The sequence below is a fragment of the Scyliorhinus torazame genome, chromosome 3 (genome assembly GCF_047496885.1).
Source record: "Scyliorhinus torazame isolate Kashiwa2021f chromosome 3, sScyTor2.1, whole genome shotgun sequence".
Taxonomy (NCBI): Eukaryota; Metazoa; Chordata; class Chondrichthyes; order Carcharhiniformes; family Scyliorhinidae; genus Scyliorhinus; species Scyliorhinus torazame.
The window spans coordinates 272398312-272418223 of record NC_092709.1 but is presented as its reverse complement, the minus strand read 5'-3'; the positions used below and the strand labels follow the sequence as shown (position 1 = coordinate 272418223).

The 19912-nt window shown below is 52.4% G+C and overlaps 1 long non-coding RNA gene across 1 annotated transcript in view; it reads left to right on the top strand.

Moving 5' to 3' along the window:
• Positions 1 to 12434, top strand: part of LOC140409602 (uncharacterized) — a 65511-nt gene extending 53077 nt beyond the window's left edge. Inside the window, exon 2 of the long non-coding RNA XR_011940421.1 lies at positions 11931 to 12434. This is a non-coding gene — a long non-coding RNA (uncharacterized lncRNA). The remainder of the gene's footprint in view (positions 1 to 11930) is intronic.
• Positions 12435 to 19912: the final 7478 nt, after the last annotated feature.

Genomic DNA, 19912 nt, shown 5'->3' with positions numbered 1-19912 from the left:
AACACCCTCACCTCTACCACCACCGACCACCCTCACCTCCCCACCACCGAGCACCCTCACCTCCCCCACCACCGACCACCATCACCTCCCCCACCACCAACCACCCTCACCTCCCACACCACCGAACACCCTCACCTCCCCACCACCGAACACCCTCACCTCTACCACCACCGAACACCCTCACTACCCCCTCCACCGAACACCCTCACCTCCCCCACCACCGAACACCCTCACTACCCCCTCCACCGAACACCCTCACCTCCCCCACCACCGAACACCCTCACCTCCCCCACCACCGAACACCCTCACCTCCCCCACCACCGAACACCCTCACCTCCCCCACCACCGAACACCCTCACCTCCCCCACCACCGAACACCCTCACCTCCCCACCACCGAACACCCTCACCTCCCCCACCACCGAACACCCTCACTCCCCACCAACGAACACCCTCACCTCCCCACCACCGAACACCCTCACCTCCCCACCACCGACCACCCTCACCTCCCCACCACCGAACACCCTCACGGCCCCCACCACCGAACACCCTCACTACCCCCACCACCGAACACCCTCACCTCCCCACCACCGACCACCCTCACCTCCCCACCACCGACCACCCTCACCTCCCCACCACCGAACACCCTCACCTCCCCCACCACCGAACACCCTCACCTCCCCACCACCGAGCACCCTCACCTCCCCCACCACCGACCACCCTCACCTCCCCCACCACCGAACACCCCCACCTCCCACACCACCGAACACCCTCACCTCCCCACCACCGAACACCCTCACCTCTACCACCACCGACCACCCTCACCTCCCCACCACCGAGCACCCTCACCTCCCCCACCACCGACCACCATCACCTCCCCCACCACCGAACACCCTCACCTCTACCACCACCGAACACCCTCACTACCCCCTCCACCGAACACCCTCACCTCCCCCACCACCGAACACCCTCACTACCCCCTCCACCGAACACCCTCACCTCCCCCACCACCGAACACCCTCACCTCCCCCACCACCGAACACCCTCACCTCCCCCACCACCGAACACCCTCACCTCCCCCACCACCGAACACCCTCACCTCCCCCACCACCGAACCACCCTCACCTCCCCCACCACCAAACCACGCTACGTGCCGCGAGCACTGGGCTGGCAGTGACAGCGGCTCTGGTCCATGGGATGGAGGATGATGACAGCCCGCTCTGCGATGAGCTCCGTGGTCCACATCCCTGCATGCGAGCTGGCCGGTCCTGTTGAATCACTGGGGAGGGGGTGCTGGGGACAGTCGGGGGGGGGGGGTGTTTGACAGTGCAGCCACTGGCCCTCACCCACCCCCCACTCCCAGTGGCCAGCACTGACCACCCCACCCCCACACCCAGCAGCCAGAGCACAGAGGCAGGTGTGAACATGTGTTTCGTGTGAACAAATACATATAGTCTGTGCCCTAGTCCCTATAACTAAGCTCTGCCCTGCACCCATGCCAACTTAACTGGTGTCTAACTTTCTGGTCTTACGGGCCCCACCATTATGCCTTTTTGGTTCCCCAGATGGTACAGCAGGAGTGGAGGCAGCCTGTTGTGACTCCTGCCCTGTGACGAGGGTCCCCATTGGTGCACGCCTCCTGTGGCGGCCCAGCCTGGATGGGCCCTGCTGCTCCTCTAGCGCCCCGGGTGGTGTGGTGCTGCCCTGTTCTGCCCGCTGCCCACCAATTCACCAGGGACAGGAGGGGGGTGTCCGAGGTGCTGCGGTGTTCCGGTAACTCCCCTGCGGGAGCCACCGGCATGGGCCCCATCACCTCCTCCTCCCTCATGGTGTCAGATGGCCCCCGGGATTCTCCTTTCGATGGGGGTGCAAGCAGAGCCATCCCCCGAGGCCCCCCGCCACCTGGCGCTGCCAGTCCTGCAGGTCCGCTCTGGTTTTGACAAGGGTCTGAATGTTAACGGCCATGGAGCACAGGGAGTGGCCCATCTCCATCTGGGACTGCAACACATCACTCTGCGACTGTGCCACCACCCTGAGGGTCTGTGCCACATCAGCCAGTGAGTGAGCCACATCCCTCTGGGTCTGGATCACCTCCCTCTGCGACTGTGCCACGCCGGCCTGCACCTGGGCTTTGCCGCCGCCGCTCTCAGCAATGGCCTGCTGTGACTGGGCCATGCTGAGTAGCACTGCTGCAATCTCCAGGTGGCTCTGGCACATGGTTGCCTGCGAGAGGGCAGCCCTGTCCTGGGCCTTGCACACGCTGACCCATGTCCAACACCGTCACCCCCATTGCCTCCATCGTGGATGCCACCCTTGTGGTTTTGACCTGGTGGCACGCATGACTGGCAAAATTCCCTGCTCCTGCACATGGATGGACTCCTCCACCTGCCCCTGCAGGTGCTGGAAGCCGGCAGTCATCCCCTCCTCTAGTCCCCGAGTCTCTGACTGCACCTGAACTGTTGGTGGGACTTTATGTCCAGGAGCCCAGAAGCCATCTGGGAGGCAGCTGGTTCCTGGGGCCGGGCTACCCCATGGCTGCTCCTATCTCAACCTGCTGTACCGGACCAACTGTGTGGTGCGCACCAGATTGTGTCCCAGGAGCCTCTTCACTAGTTTGCCCAACCGAGGTGATAGTCTCTGAGATGGTGGAGGGTGTTGGAGATAGCTGTGATGGAAAGTCAGTGTCCTCCTCTGACCCGAACACTGGGGTGTCCTGAGTCTTGGGCAGAAGGCTGGTGTTCCGGCTGCTCAGCTCGTCGGTGCTCCACCGACCGCGGGGGCACCGGCTCTGGCTGGAGGCGGTGGGCTCCGTGTGGGCCGGGCCCATCTTCGGCAAGTCCTGTAAGACACAAGACGACATGTACGGTTAGACAGCCGGATGGGGGTGAATCGTGATGTGGTGAGGGCTGAGGTGAGGGTGTGAGGGGTGGCATGAGGGGGATTGGGGTGTGGGGAGGGGGGTTGGGGTGGGGTGAGGGGTTGGGATGGGGTGAGGGAGGTTGAAGGGTCGGCAGGGGGATTAGGGTGGGGTGAGGGGGTTGGGGTGGGGTGAGGGGGGTTGGAGTGGGGTGAGGGGGGTTGGAGTGGGGAGGGGGATTGAGGTAGGGTGAGGGGGTTAGGGTGGGGAGGGGGATTGGGGTGGCACCTTTATTGGCATACCCTGTGTGATGAGCCACGTATGGCTGCGTAAGACTGTTGTATATATGTTCACTATTGTTTTACTGTTCTATTAGTATTGTTATCCACCGATAACTACGACATCTTGTATCGCCCTGGAAAGCTCACTGAGCCCCCAGATGCCCTGCCCCACGGTATATGTGCCAGCACGCAAACAGACCGGTTACGGGCCATCCACAATGACCTCTGTCACCCGGGGGTCACCCGGCTTCTTCACGTCGTCAAGGCCCGCAACCTGCCCTATTCCACTGACGATGTCAGGGCTGTGACCAGGGATTGCCAAATCTGTGCAGAGTGCAAGCCGCACTTCTATCGGCCGGACAAGGCTCACCTGGTGAAGGCCTCCCGCCCCTTTGATTGCCTCAGCATGGACTTCAAAGGGCCACTCCACTCTACTGACCGTAATGTGTACTTTCTCAACGTTGTTGATGAGTACTTTCGCGTTCCCTTTGCAATCCCTTGTCCTGATATGTCCTCTGCCACTGTCACCAATGCGCTGCGCAGCATTTTCTCCCTGTTTGGTTTCCCCAGCTATATACATAGCGATCGGGGCTCCTCTTTTATGAGTGAGGAGCTGCGTCAGTACCTGCTCAGTAAGGGCGTCGCTACAACCCCCGGGGGGAACGGGCATGTGGAGAGGGAGAATGCTATGGGCTGGAAGACCGTCCTTCTGGCCCTACGGTCTAGAAGTCTCCCAGTCTCCCGCTGGCAAGAGATCCTCTCTGACACGCTCCACTCCATCCGGTCGCTTCTGTGTACTGCCACAAATGAAACCCCTCACAACCGTCCATTTGTCTTTCCCAGGACGCGATCTCCGGCGTCTCGCTCCCGGCCTGGTTAACAAAACCTGGGCCGGTCCTCCTACGGAAACATGCGAGGAGCCATAAGGCCGATCCCCTGGTTGAGTGGGTTCAGCTTTGCCACGTGAACCCTCAGTACGCGTATGTGGCACACCGCGATGGATGACAGGACACAGACTCCCTCCGGGACCTGGCTCCCGCGGGTACCCCCGCGCCCCTCCCAGCCACCTCCCCACCCACCTCCACACCTACACCTTCACCAACATCTCCCACAGGGTCCTTTAGCCCTGCCTCTGCGTCGTCACCCTATCCGGGACCCTGTTGTGCGGACGATGTGCTCCCGGAGTCGACGGTTTTGACGCCAGTGTTCACGCCGCAGCCGGAGCTGAGGTGTTCGCAGCGAACAATTCTTCCTCCTGTGAGACTGAACTTGTGAGTCCCTTTCACCCCCGCTGGACTTTTTTGAATGTGGGTGAGCCACGTATGGCTGTGTAAGGCTGTTGTATATATGTTCACTATTGTTCTACTGTTCTATTAGTATCATTATCTCCACTGTTGTACATACTTATTGATATTGCTGTTCTGTTATTGGTTGTTGCTGTTGTACTGTTGAAATGTTATTATTGGTGCTGCTGTTGGCTCCGCCTGTGGCTCGGCCCAGCTGTGGAGGTATAAAGCCTGTTGACCTGGGTCAGCCCTGCAGTGCGGGAGGAGCTGCAGGTCGGCACATATTTAGTTTATTAAATCATCGTTTCACTGCTTCTCAGCGTCTCGTCTGAATTGATGTCTATCAATTTAATAAGCTAAAATTTTGATAATGGATGCTGCCCTCAAACCTGAACGTCTCGAACTGGACCCGCAGGTCGCTGAAGCGCCGGCCATCTTTGAGCATTGGCTCAGCTGCTTCGAGGCCTTCCTCGAATTCTCGACTGCTGCGGTTTCCCCGGCACTCGAGCAACGTCTCCTCAACGCCCGGGTGAGCCACCAGATCTTCCAGTTAATCCGAGATGCGGGCTCGTATACGGAGGCTGTAGATGTACTCAAGGAACAGTTTGTGAGGCCGGTCAACGAGGTCCTCGCCCGACACTTCCTCACCACGCGGCGTCAGCGCCAGGGTGAGTCGCTCGCGGAATATCTTCGTGAGTTGAGGGTACTCGCCCGCAGTTGTAACTGCCGGGCGGTCTCTGCATCAGAGCATTCGGAGTTAATGATTCAGGACACTTATGTGGCTGGAGTCTGGTCCAGCTATGTCCAGCAGCGTCTCCACGAGAAAGGGGCTCTCGACCTCGAGGCGACAGTGAAGCTGGCTACCTCATTAGAAGCGGCTTTCCAGAGCCTCAAGGCCTTCCCGTCCGATCACGCGGCATCCTCGGGAACGTCAGAGGCGAAGCCATCACCCGACCCAGGCGTACCTCACCCCTGCGCCGCACGGCTGCCGGCCAGCTCCGGAGGACCTTCCTGTTATTTCTGTGGGCAGGGCCAGCATCCCCGGCAGCGCTGCCCAGCACGCAGCGCTGTGTGTAATGAGTGCGGCAAGAAAGATCATTTTGCGAAGATATGTCTGAGCCGCTCTAAGGCCCTAAAATCCGAAGCCTCAGCCTGAGGCTCACAGACCCCACAACGTGGCATCGTGCCTGCCGGGACCGCCCCCTTCCGACGTGTCATCCGCCGCGTGCGACCCATGGAGGACGCCATCTTGGTCATCGTCGCAGACGCGGCCCACCACGTGTGACCTGTGGGTGCCGCCATCTTGGCCAACATCGTCGACGCTGCCATTTTATGATCACGCTGCTGCCACAGATAGTCCTTCGCATTATCTCAGCTCGGTCCAGCTCGACCAGTCCCGGCCTTACCATCTGCGAAATTCGATGATGGCTGTCAAACTCAACGGGCAGGAGGCGTCGTGTCTCTTCGAGGTCAGGTCTCCAGGTCCTCCCCATCTCGCAGCTGTGGAGGTATAAAGTCTGTTGATCTGGGGCAGTGCGGGAGGAGCTACAGGTCGGCACATATTTAGTTTATTAAAGCATCGGTTCACTGCTTCTCAGCGTCTCGTCTGAATTGCTGTCAATCACCCCGTCACCTGAGATATCTCAATTGCTTTTTCCAATGTAATTGTAGTCTCCGCCAGAAGGTTTAATCGTGCTAAACAGGTTATGGATCCTACAAACCAGCCGTTCGGGCTAAGTGTGGTCCCAAACTCACAGTGCTCAGCAAGCTGCTGAAATCTGGCTATGAAGGCTGAGACACTCTTCATTGTCCCTCACTGCAGAGTTAAACTTATAACAATGGAGAATAATTGAGGGCCTTTGGTTGTAATGTTCTTTAAACAATTCCACTACCTGGTCTTCAAGTCAGGTGACTCCAGGGACGTGAGGTTCCTATGAGGGGATTGGGATTTCCCTATCCCGAGTGTTTTAATCTTACCAGTCTATTCTGGCTAAGACACGAAAGAGGGAAAACTATCTCTCAGCAAGACACCGAACAGCTCTCACTAGGCTCTCTCTAAATGTTGGAAAGACCAAGGAACTGGTCATCGACGTCAGGAAGTGTAGCCCCCCCATCTATATCAATGGCTCCGAAGTAGAGATGGTCGATAGCTTTAAGTTCCTGAGGGTCATCATAACCAACAGTCTGTCCTGGTTTCTGTCCTGGGGCGGGATTCTCCCCTACCCGGCGAGCAGGGGGGTTCGGGCGTAACGGAGTGGCGGGTACGACTCCAGCGTCGGGCAGGCTAGGCCGACGCCGGAGCGGTTTCCGCTCCACCGGCTGGCAGGAAAGGCCTTTGGCGCCACGCCAGCTGGGGCCGAAAGGTCTTCGCCGGGCGACGTGGGTCCATGCATGCGCGGGAGCGTCAGCGGTTGCTGACGTCATCCCCGCGCATGCGCAGGGGAGGGGGTCTCATCCACCTCCACCATAGTGAAGACCATGGCGAAGGCGGAAGAAAAAAGAGTGCCCCCATGGCACAGGCCCGCCCGCAGATCGGTGGGCCCTGATCGCGGGCCAGGCCACCCTGGGGGCACCCCCCGGCGCCAGATCTCCCCGCGCCCCCCCCCCAGGACCTCGGAGCCCACCCGTGCCACCTTGTCCCGCCGTTCAAAAGCTGGTTTAATCCACGCTGGCGGGACAGGCATTCCAGCAGCAGTACTTCGGCCCATCGCGGGCTGGAGAATCGGCAGGGGTGGGTCCGCCGACCGGCGCGGTGCGATTCCCACCCCCGCCGACCGGTGCGGCGCGATTCCCGCCCTCGCCAAATCACTGGTGGCGGAGACTTCGGGACACAGCGGGGGGGGATTCACGCCAGCCCCCGGCGATTCTCTTACCCGGTGGGGGGGGTCGGAGAATCCCGCCCCAGATTCTGTACACACCTCCTGCTGCCTCAGAAAGGCAGACAGCATTGTCAGAGACCCCTCACACCCAGGCTTTGCCCTCTTCTAGACCCTTCCATCAGGCAGGAGATACAGAAGTCTGAAGACATAGGAATAGCTTCTTCACAACAGCTGCCAGACTCCTCAATGACTCTCCTTTGGACTGATCTGTTCCTTGTAAGAACACTATTCACGACGCCCTATGCTGCTCTTGTTTGGCCCTTGTTCCACACTGTAACAAATCACTATTTGTTGATGTACCATTGTCAATGTATTCTGTTGATTATTCTTTTGTCTACTATGTACATTCACTTGGCTGCAGAAAAATACTTTTCACTGCACTTCAGTACATGTGACAATGAATAAATACCAAAATATCAATCAAGGAGGAGATGACTCTTCCGAGCCTCGGACAGTTGAACAGGATTCAGTTACATTCTGGTGGAAGATTTCTCGGAAAGTTTACTCAAAACTAATCCTCTTTATTTTCAGCATGGATCCTGTCAGTCAAGACACCCTAAATAAGCGCCTAGGATCTAAAACTTATCATAGAATCATACACATTTTATTTTAGTGAGATTTTTATTAAGACATTTCAAAACATAAATGACAAAGTTGTAGGATTTTAAAAATAGGAATCGGTAAGAGTCCTTGTTATCTGCTGACAGATTTTGCTGGATTTTCCGTTGGCGGTATCCTCCATTTCGCCAGCAGTGCACTCACGCCCGCGGTCCCCTGATGGCGTGGGGGAGTCCACAGTGGGAAACCCCATTGGCTGGCAGCCGGGACAGAGAATCCTACTGTCGGTGGGGGTGTGCGCACCAGAAAATGGGTGGGAGGGGACGGAGAATCCCACCCATTGTCTTTTCCTTTAAGAAAAGGATATATTTTTAAATGGAAATCTGTAATTATCTATAAAACATTTACCGAATACATTTCTTATCAGAGTGACAGGTTCATACGACAGTCAGATGGGACTTATGTGACAAAACAGGCAGTTGGACAGAACAGTGACTTCACCCAATAGCAGGAAGGAGCGAGCGTTTGCTGTGTAAATCTGTCCCTGTTTTATACCTTGTCTTCTCTATATCTGTTACGGCTGATATGTGGCCTGTTTCTTCTTTTGCAACTTTGTGGCTTTACTTGATCTTTTTTGACAGTCTGTCTTTCAAAGTTGATCGATTTTTTTCTATTGTTAATTTGAGTATAAGAAATACCCCGCCATATATTCGTTCACGAGTCAACTTTAAGGATGACCGTATCCCGTTATCTTTTAGGTATCAAAATGTTTTTGATATATAACAAGAAGATTCAAGATTGTCATTGATGTTCGAAGAGGTGGCTCCCTAATTGCTTTACATTTTTGCTGCAGTCATGTTATTTGAAGGGATTTATGGCATGTCAAATCAAGGACATCAGGTGCCTTATTTGTGATGATCTAACTTAGTGCTTTAATGAGCTGCCTATCTGGCTACTGGTCTCTAGCAGTTGTTTGCTGTTTGTATTTAATGTCAGGACTACTGTGCGTCAGCTTGGATTTTGAATTTGCATAACTGCTTGTATTTTAGTCCGAATCTGTGGTGATTGTGATAATCGTCACACGTAATCAAACTTTATGTTTGGGATTGACAAACTGTCATAATTATCACCTTCTGCTTGTCCTCGCCTGTGATCTCATTCAAGGTAAATAAGTACCAGAGCCGTTCGATGCACTGACTTCATGACTCAACCTTGGTCAAACGGGTCTAGTTTCCCAATGTTAGGCATTTCCAGTCATGTTTTAAATGATTCAGATTCTTGCTGATGGTTCTTACTTTCTCAACTGTTTCTTGCTTCCCCCTCGGTTCATGATGACTATCGGCTGCGATCAAAAACATTTAACTTGTTGCCAATGTGATGGATCAACACATAAACTGGAGGCTTCCAGTAATAAACAAAGGAGTTTATTGATGAAAGACAAAGGCAGTTAGATAGCAGGCACAGAACATTATACAACATGTCTTTACTCATCAGCTCCCAGGTCCGGCACTCAGGACCCTGTGCAAACTCCCCATTAGCCAGGATTTGCGCAATTGGTTCAAAGCTAGTCACATAGTCCATGGAGCCCCCTTAAAGGGGCCACGCTACAACAATTGTATACGCAGCAGTTTACAGTTGGGCAGGATTCTCCGGTCGCCAACGCCAAAATTGTGTTCAGCAATCGGCCGGAGAAAACCACTTGCGTGAGGGCATAGCCTCAGAATCAGAAAATCCAGCCCGTTATCTTTAAAAGCCAATGATGTGAATCATACTGCTCTGGAATGTTGATAAGCATCCAGCCAATGGTAATTCACCAGCCCTGCACAATCTGCAGGAGCTTAGAGCCAGAGAAAAATTACAGCACATAAGGAGCCCATTTGGCCCATCATGTTTTCCAGCCTAATTCCACTTTCTAGATCTTGCTCTTTAGCCCTGTAAGTTGCAGCACCCCAGGTGAATGTTCAAGTATTATTTTTTGATGCAATGAGGGCTTCTGCCTCTACCATCATTTTAAGCAGGAAGTTTTGGATCCCCAACAATCCTCTCAAGGAAAGAAATTCTCCTCAACTACCCTCTCACCCTTTTACCAATTATCTTACATCGCTGCTCCCTGGATATTGACAGATCTACTGAAGTAAAATGGTCCATCATAATTTTGTATACATTCAATAAATCTCCCCTGAACTTTTCTGTTCCAAGGAAAACTGCCTCACCCTAGACAATCTTTTCTCATAGCTAAAATTGAGAGTGGGAAACTTGACAATGGCTGTGTTTTTGAAGGTAAGACAAAAATAGAGGAGGCGGTGGCACAGTGGACTAGAAATCTAGAGACTAATGAGGACTCAGGGTCGAATCCCATTTGAATTTCAACTCAATTTGAAAAATCTGGAATTAAAAAGTCAAATGATGAAACCATCGTTGATTGTCGTACAAATCCAACTAGTTCACTAATGTCCTTTAGAGAAGGAAACCTGCGGTCCTTACCTGGTCTGACCTACATGTGACTCTAGACACTTAAATGTTTTCTAACATGGCCTCACAAACCGCTCAGTTATATCCAACCGTTACAAAGAAAGCACAAAGGAATTAAACTGGACGGCCTACTCAGCATCGACCTAGGCAGCGGAAATGACAATGGCAAACCCAGCACAGTCGGCCCTTACGAACATCTGGGGGCTTGTGCCAAAATTTGGAGAGCTGTTTCACAGGTGAGTCAAAAATCAGATTGTCCCAGAATGTCCAGAATGTCCCAGACACCACCACCACTATTCCCCTGCAAATCTTGTCTCACCAGCATGCAGGCCCAGCAGAGGTGGTGGCACAGTGGACACAGTCATGAAGGAGTCCTGGTAGTTCTCAATATCGCCTCTAGACCCCATTGTCGTGTTGGGTGCTCTGCTCCATAGACGAACCAACACGGTTGCGGATGGTACAACTCAGTTTTATTACGAACAATATTTACAATGATAAACTGGTTACTGTGGTTCGCTCATTACCCTCTAACCTGTGGACCTAGCCCTAACACTATCTTGGAGAAGCACTCAGCACATGGTGAATGTCTGAGTCGCTTTCTGTGAGCTCTGTGGCCTGAGCTGTCTCCTGCTGGAATCCCTGGGAAGTGTCGTGTTCCTCGTTTTATAGTGTGTATGCTCTTGCCTGTGATTGGCTGTGGTGTTGTGTGTGTATAGATTGGTCCGTTGATCTGTCCATCAGTATGTATGTATGTTTGCACCATGATGTTTACCTGAATATCGTGACACCCATGAAGTTTCATGGTGTGGTAAACCACTGTTGCACCTATATTAGGTGATGTATGGTAGGACCTGTACTACAGGTATGACGGTAGTCCCTGCCTGCTGGCTCCGCCTAGTAGGTGGAGTATAAATATGTGTGTCCTCCGTGCAGCAGCCATTTTGCCAGCTGCTGTGGGAGGCCACACATCTTAGAGCAATAAAGCCTTGGTTGTATTCAATTCTCGTCTTTGTGCAATTGATCATGCATCACATGGCACCAGGTCAAACATGGGCAAGGAAACCTTCTGCTGATTATCACGTACCGTCCACCTCAGCTGATGAATCAGTATTCCTCCATGTTGAACACCAACCTGGCCAATACAGCTCCATCAGCCTACACGTGATTATCAGCAAAGTGAGGGAAGAAATCATCAAGAGTGCTATCAAGTGTCATTTACTCAGCAATAACCTGCTCAGTTTGGGTTCCTCCAATGTCACTCAGCTCCTGACCCCATTACAGCCTTGGTTCAAACATGGGCATGGAACTGAATGCTAGAGGTGAGGTGAGAGTGACTACCTTTGACATCAAGGCAGCATTTACACAGAGGGTAGTGGGTGCCTGGAACTCGCTACCGGAGGAGGTGGTGGAAGCAGGGACGATAGTGACATTTAAGGGGCATCTTGACGAATACATGAATAGGATGGGAATAGAGGGATACAGACCCAGGAAGTGTAGAAGATTGTAGTTTAGTCGGGCAGCATGGTCGGCACGGGCTTGGAGGGATGAAGGGCCTGTTCCTGTGCTGTACTTTTCTTTGTTCTTTGTTCTATTTGACAGAGTATGGCAGCAAGGGGAACAAGCAAAACTGGAGTCAATGGGAATCAAGTGGAAAACTCTGCATTGGCTGGAGTCATACCTGGCACAAAGGAAGATGGTTGTGGTGGTTGGAGGCCAATCATCTCAGCTCCAGGACATCACTGCAGGATTTCCTCAGGATAGTGTCCGAGGCCCAAGCTTCTTTAACTGCTTCATCAATGACCTTCTTCCCATCAGAAATGTTCAGGAATTTTCTTACTCGGATATGTTCATAGTCTGGCACATACGTTATATGTTAGTTCGCAGCACAAGTTTAAATGTTATTCAGTTTCTGGGCACCATCAATTTTTAGCCCGGGATGAAGTTGTGGCTCGTAACCCTTAATAGTGTATTCCCAGGTTGAGGCTGCATTACGGCATCACTTTAGCTTTGTAATGTATAGTGAATATTTAGAAAATGTCCAGTGTATGAAAGTGTATTTATTATTTTCCTGTACCTTTTATTAAAATTTATTAGATTTATAAATCATATCTCACATTTACAACCTTATAGTACTCTCCTTAAAATTGCAAAATGCCATTGAAAAAACCCAGTTGAATTTCCCTGCATTGTTTAGTTTCAACCATCTGTGCAGCAACCAGAAATAAATCAGAAAACAAGCAGGACACGTTCTGAAGATTCTACTGTCTCCACAACCTCTCTGATAATATCAGAGCAAATCCTATCGCGTGTTTGGTGGGGGTATTTATATTTTGAACGGTATTTTTAAATATTGAATTAATTGTTAAGCCGTGTTTACAACGCAACTGAAAAAAGCTTTGAAATGCAGACTTGCTGGTCTCGTGTGAATGATATGTTTTGACATCGATAGGACAGTGCCATGCAGGTAACTTCACTTGGCTTTTTGTCTGGTGCCAAAGGCTTGCTGTGAGGGCTGAATGAACCATGAATGTCAGATACCCCATGCTGTCGAGGTGTGCACTCCATTTCTGCCTCTGGCATTTAAACAAATCAAAATTATGAATATTCCACAACTTGCCTTCAAGCCTGAAGATGATTCAATATTAACCATCCATTTGCACAACCTATAAAGGTTTCAAGGTTAATGCATGTGACTTCATTGTTATTTTTGGTCCCAGTCGATCCGAAACTGTTAGTGATACAAAAAAGACTGATTAAAAAGGCTGTGCTTGAGGAACCCAATAGTGAAACACTATAATTCTGGATTTGTGCCCCAGCTAATATTTGATTTTATAATTCAACAAGATGCCCAATGTTGAAAAATTAAGATTTGGGATAATAGCCAACTTCATGCATTTCTCGTAGGAAGTGGACTGGTCTTTTAAATATTTTAAGGATCCTTCATTGCAATAGCAATTCTAGTTTTCATCAGAGGTGGCTGAATTTCCCAGGCCTTGGGAAACCTGGCAGATCAAAGGAGGAAAGAATTGTGGAACTCATAAGGTCAATGCCTTGACAACATTGCTTGTGACCGGCAGGTCAAACAAAGTATCCAGAAAACATTTCCTTTCGATGTCCTCTCTGCAAGCATTCCCCAGCCATCGCACCATACTGAGTTACCCTTGGGCAATTTACCAACTACTATTGAACCCCCCGCCACCATCTGGTTCTCTGTCCACCACACCCCTGAACACCATCAAACCCCCAGACCTCAATCTCTCCCCCTCTGTGACCAGGAATGCCCTTGCTTTCTGAAACCACCGCGATTTGAGCCGACAAACGATTGCAGCCCATCCCACCAATCCACCATCCCCCCCACCACAATCAGACCCTCCATCCCACCCTACCCCACCCACTACACCTACTTTGCCTCAGACCAGCTCAGTTGTGGCCTTGTGCTGCAGGGTTTCTTAACTGATAGGCCTTCATCCTGTCAATCAGGCAGGTTGTGGACAGAAAGCCTACAGTAAAATAATGGAAGATGTCCTGCAGAATATTTGGAAAATCTTTATTTTCCAAAAGAGCCCCACCTCCAAACCAAAATCTCAGTTTGTATCACATATATACCATGGATCCATTTTTACTTGACCGTTATTTTTTGCTCCAGCACATGCTTAACAGGAAGTGATGAGAGACAGCAATATTATGCTGGATTTTCACTGATTTGGAATGACTTGGGAGCCCTTCAAAAATGGCAGGTGATTTCTGATTCCAGGATTCTCGACCCCATTCCCGTGGTTTCTGATTTTCAGGAGTGCCTTTTTAAAAAATAAATTTAGAGTCCACAATTCATTTTTGTTCCAATTAAGGGGCAATTTAGCGTGGCCAATTCACCTATCCTGCACATCTTTTGTGTTGTGAGGGCGAAACCCACCCAAATATGGGGAGAATGTGCAAACTTCACATGGGCAGTGACCCAGAGCCGGGATCGAACTGGGACTTTGGCGCCGTGAGGCCGTAGTGCTAACTACTGCACCACTGTGCTGCCTGCTAGGAATGCCTTTTAAGGCTGCAGGCTGGTTTGGGTCACAAGCCCGCATGCTGCACTCCCAACCTAACTGGTTCCATTGCAGGGATAAGCAAGTCATGGTTTTCCACAATTTTCATGGAATCAGGCCAAAATTTCATCGAGTTGTGCTTTGCAGCATTTCAAAGGTGTCATGAAGGTCCATGAGGGAACCTTTTGAAAGGAACGTTTAAAATGTCATTCTCATGTCTCTCATGTGTAGGTATGCCCTTCAAAACATTCCCAATGGCTCCTCATGTTAGAGTATGCTCCCAAATGACCTCCATGCCTCCCGATGCCAAGGTATTCCCCCTAAAATACCCTTCTGCCCTTCATGCCCCATTCAAAGGTATGGCACCTCCATGCCCATTGACAGTAGGAGGTGGAAAAATAGCTTTCAATTAAAGTAATTTGTTGATAACTTTCTAGATTCTTAAAAATCTCATATACTACAGGCCTATAAAGATGTCCATCATTCAGCCTCTTTAAAGTATCAAAAGAGCAATCTACAAGCACTTTAACTTGTGTAAATAAACATTGTGAAATTTACAGCATTGATTGGAGGGCCAGAGCTATTCATCAAGAAATATTTTCCTTGGGGCTCAGGTGTTTCAACAGACTAACAGATTTCTGGGCTCTTAAGCCAAGCCTCACTATGTATTCTTGGTTAAGAGCTCAGACCTCTCTTAAAGTGGAAGGAAGACAGGCCACTTGTTTTATTTTGTGAGCCTCTCCTGCCCCCCACCAGCCCATTCCACCCCCCACCCCCCACCATGCCTAAATAAAATAAATCTCTCCATCTATCGAGTTTGCCATGGAACAGTTAATAATCTGACAATCGTGCCATTTTGTATCCATGTCTGACATCTTACAGTTACATGCCAGAAAAATAACTGGACAAAGCATCAACTTTTGAAAAAAAAAGACCCAGGGTTTATCATGATGCATTTGTCCAGAATGAACAAAGCTGGGTAACTAACTGGAGACAAAAGAAATCCAGGAAGAGTATATAGGTGTCTTTCTTTGGGAAAAAGTCAGACAGGATCTACCGCCAGTGTCATTTATGTCCTGAAGGCTGTCGAGAAGTGCAGCATTCAGCTAAAAGAAAAATCAGATGGATTGTAACCATGCTGTGAAACGTATCTAAATTTGGAATAATCAGCAGCACTGTAAACCTGCCATCCATTGCCGAGCTATGAACTGAGAGTGTCTGGAGTAAGGAGAAATCCGATGCCAATCAGAAAGGGAAAGCCATCAATACAGGGTACTCAGGAAAAGTGTTTCCAAACAAACTTAAACATCAACTCAAGCAGCACATTACAATTAATATATCCATGGGTACTTCCTTCTGCACAACACAAGAACGCAAACATTCCTGTGTAAATCTTCATAGCTGGAACAATAAAGCTGATGTGTCCTCCCCTGCCCCACCAGAAAAAAATGTTTCAATACGGTTCACAAGTGTAGCATATTTGCATATTTAATTAAAAGGCCAAAGGAAAACAATATTCAGCTGTTCGGTCAGAATCCAGTTTTGAGACTTTCCTTTGCTTCCAATGAAGTGCAGTCGCTGTTGTAATGTAGGGAAAAGTGACCACAAATTTGTTAACGTCTGGGGAGATAAATGATAGACAGTGGGGTGGGATTCTCAGTTTCTGAGACCATGGGCGGGATTCTCCGTTCCCCGACACCGATTTCGGAATCGGCGATCGGGCGGAGAAGCCCTTTTTAAGATAGAATCAGGGGCAACGCCTGTTGTTGCATGCTCCGCCCCCTCCAAAACGACATCATCGAGGAGCGTGCCGCACGATGTTGGGTCAGCCTCAGGGAGTCACCTGAAGGCCCTCCCCCGATGCTCCGCTCCCGATGGGCCAAGCTCCCAACCGCGCGGGGATTTGTGGACTGTGTACAACACCGCCACAGCCGGGCGGGGGCCATACTGCTGGCTGGGGTGGGGCTTCAGCGAGGGCTGGGGAGTAGCCAGAGGGTGGCGAGGGGATTCCCAGGGGGGCACTATCTGGCAGGTCGGGTCTGTGCACGGCTGGTGCCATGTTGTACGGTGCGACCGCTGCAGATCATCGGTGTGCGTATGCGTGGCCAAGGAGCCGGCAATTCTCCGGCCGTTTTCTCGTGGTGCAGCTACTAGCCCCTCACCGGTCGGAGGATCAGTTCTGGAGCGGCGATGATTTTTTTGACCTAACTCAGCCCATCGGAGTAAAAGAATCGTGGAGCCCCGGAAAATACTGGGTTAGGCCCGCTAATGATATGCCAAGGTTTCCACTGTACTTGCATTCTGGAATGATCGACGCCACTATCGAGGTGACGGGGAATTGCGATTTGGCGTGAAATCGGCACCCGCTGCGATGTCAGTGGTGGAACATATTCTTCGCCCAATCGCGTTTCCCGATTTTGGCGTTGGCCTATAAAGGATCCCGCCCTTAGTGTTGATGCCGGGACTGAATAGGTGGCCCATCTACGACAACTCAATTGGCACAGGTCCCGGAGTAATTCATGATCTGTTAATGGGCTAGCAGCAGCACCACATGGAACTCGATCGATGAAAAACGATGTCCAATTCGCCGGGGTCGGGATTGCCGCTCGAGAGGCTGACAAGCCGCAGGCGCATATTAGCACTCCACTCTCCACAAGATGGCAGCAAGAAGATGAATGCCATCGGCATATCATTAGTGGGAACAACCTGGTATTCCCTGGGGCCTCCATGATGCTCCGCATCCGCCAACAGCAATTACCAACAGCAAGTTCCACTTGTGGTTTTAAAAATCGGAAAACAGGTGCCGTGACTGATAAGGGAGAGAGAGGACGTAGGAAATGTTCCCAGAGGTGCGACTGTAGGTGTGACCGCTGGCAAGGCTCTTTGGGGGGAGGAGGTGGCTGTCAGGCTTAGGGGGGTCGGTGTGACCTCCCACAGGACCGTGGCACCCAGGCATGGACTGTCATTGCCGCAGCCTGCAAGGCAGCCATCTTGCTGAGCACCCCAAAGACCAGCCATCATGGTCTGTGGATGCGAAGGACAACACCGGCCATATGGGTGCTCCCAATTCAACCAAGCCCCGTGTCCGAGCCCCCACTAACTCCCCCACAAATGGTCACCATCCGCCTGTGGGGCAGCATGCGGCACACTCAAGGGTAACGCCCAAAGTAGCCCCTCAGGAGGTCACTGGACAATTGACCCCATTGACCACCCATCGTGGCCTGTGGTTGCACAGAGCGACACTGGCTGCATGGGTGATCCCAATCCCACCACTCCCTGCACCCCAGCTCCCACCAACCCCTGCTCCAAAACACCACCACACGCCAGCATGCAGCCAACTCAAGGACAACATCCACAGTAACTCCTACAGAGGGTGCCGGATGGGGGCCGTGGAGTGTCCCACTGGCATGGGTAGCGCCAGCCAATGGTACCTCTGGCAGAAAAGATGGGCATCAGGATTAGAGGCCCCCACGATGCCGGCCACAGACAAGGCCAGGGGTACAGAGGGAGGTGCCAGGGGGAATGGCCGGAAGTGGATGTGAGAATGGGGGTGGGGGTGGGGGGGGGACATGCGAGGCCAAGAGGCCAAGGGCTGCAGTGCTGGCCGGGGCCACCATGTAGCCTGGTAGAACTGGCTACCAGGTTCTGGGGTCTGGGGTCCGTAACATGCCAACATGTCTGATTTTCACCCCCCGCAGACAGTGGCTGCCGGAATACAATGGTGACCTTCATCCTGGCCCCTGCAGCCCTGTGGAATGCACTGAGGTTGTACGACGAGGAGATGCTCGAGGGGGGTGCTGCAGCAGCGGGGCCTGCCCCAGAGGAACAGGAGGCAGCTGGTGAGGATGGTGAACCGGCCGCCCAAAGGCGGAGGAGGAGATGGGAAAGAGGCTCCGCAGAGGCCTTGTATGTACCAGCAGCTCATGTCATTCGAGGACCTGCCGGACTAGGCATGGCATTAAAGACTCCGGCTGAGCAGGGAGACTGTGCGACATATCTGCCAGATCATGGCGCACCTGGCACTGCGGGGGAATGGGATGGGCACCCGCTCCAGGTGGCATTCAAGGTGATGGACCCCCAGAAGGTTTACGCCACGGGGTCCTTCCAGGTGCTGAGTGGGACCTGTCTGGGATGTCACAGACCTTGGTACACATGTCCATTACAGTGGTCCTATATGCTCGCTCAGCGCAATACATCAAATTCAATGTGGACCAAGCCCACCAGGATACCCGGGCAATGGGGTTCGTCCAGATGCCCCAGGACCAGGGGGTGATCAACGGGATTCATGTCCTCCTATGAGCACCAGCCCATGACAGGCCGGTCTTTATAAACCGAAAGGGGTTCCGCTCGATGAACGTGCAGCTGGTGTGTGACCATGAGATATGCATCATGCTTGTCTGCGCCCGATACCCGGGCAGTGTGCACGACGCCTTCAACCTGGCGCAGTCAACGGTCCTTGACCTCTTTGAGGCTCAAACCTGACTGAGCTGTTGGCTCCTGGGCGACAGGGGTTTCCGCTGCGGCGGCTGATGATGTTGCCTTTCCAGAGGCCACAGACCGTCGCGGAGTCCCGCTACAACAATGCTGCAAATAGGGACGTGAATGAGCGGTGCTTCGGAATCCTGAAGATGGGGTTCAGGTGCCTGGACCGCTCTGGAGCGGTGCTCCAGTATAGGGCTAGGAGTGCCTCCCACATCATGGTGGCCTCCTGCGTTCTCCACAGCACCTTGCAGCAGAGGGGCGACATGCTGGATGAAGAGGATGAACGCCAGTCCTCGTCCGATGAGGAGGACCCGGGGGAAGACGAAGTTGGGCAGGGCATGTGGCCCGGGCAGATACATGAGGCTGCATAATGTGTGCTCCTGGGCCAGTGTGCATGGGGTGCACTAGTCACCCCCAGGTTCACCGAATAGGGGGCCAGGCCAGCGGCATGGAGATTCCAACCCATGCCCACATCATCACCCCCTGGCCATTTCATCACACGGTCCCACCGAACACTTGGGGAGGTGGAGGTGGGAACCATGGGGACCCGGCAAGGGAGGGAATAGGGTACAGAGGGATGTGAGTGAGGCACTGGAGTGATGAGCGCTAGCTGAACTGGGGTCCCTGGCCTAAGCACACCCCTAACGTCTGCATGTCTCCCCACCCACCCTCCAGCGCCCACTCTGCAGACAGCCCAGCACAGGACATCCCTCACACCCGTCTGACAGAGCACCGAGGCAGGTTGAAACATTGTGAATAGCTATTTATTGAACATTGAACATTGTTAAACATTGAACAGGTTTCATGGGCGAAATTCTCCATTATCGGCGGAAAGTCCGCCGATCGGCGCAAAAAACGGCGCAAATCCCACTTGCGTCAAGTCATAAAAATGGGCCGATAGTCTGCGGCCCGAAATGGGCTAGCAGCGACGTAACGGGATCCGCGCTTGCGCAGTGGTTCACGCCGTGCAGCGTCATACGCGCTGCACGGCGTGACGGCTCATAAGGCCGCGCAGCTCCCCCCACCCGACCGGAACAGCCGACCGCAACACCCGACTTGATG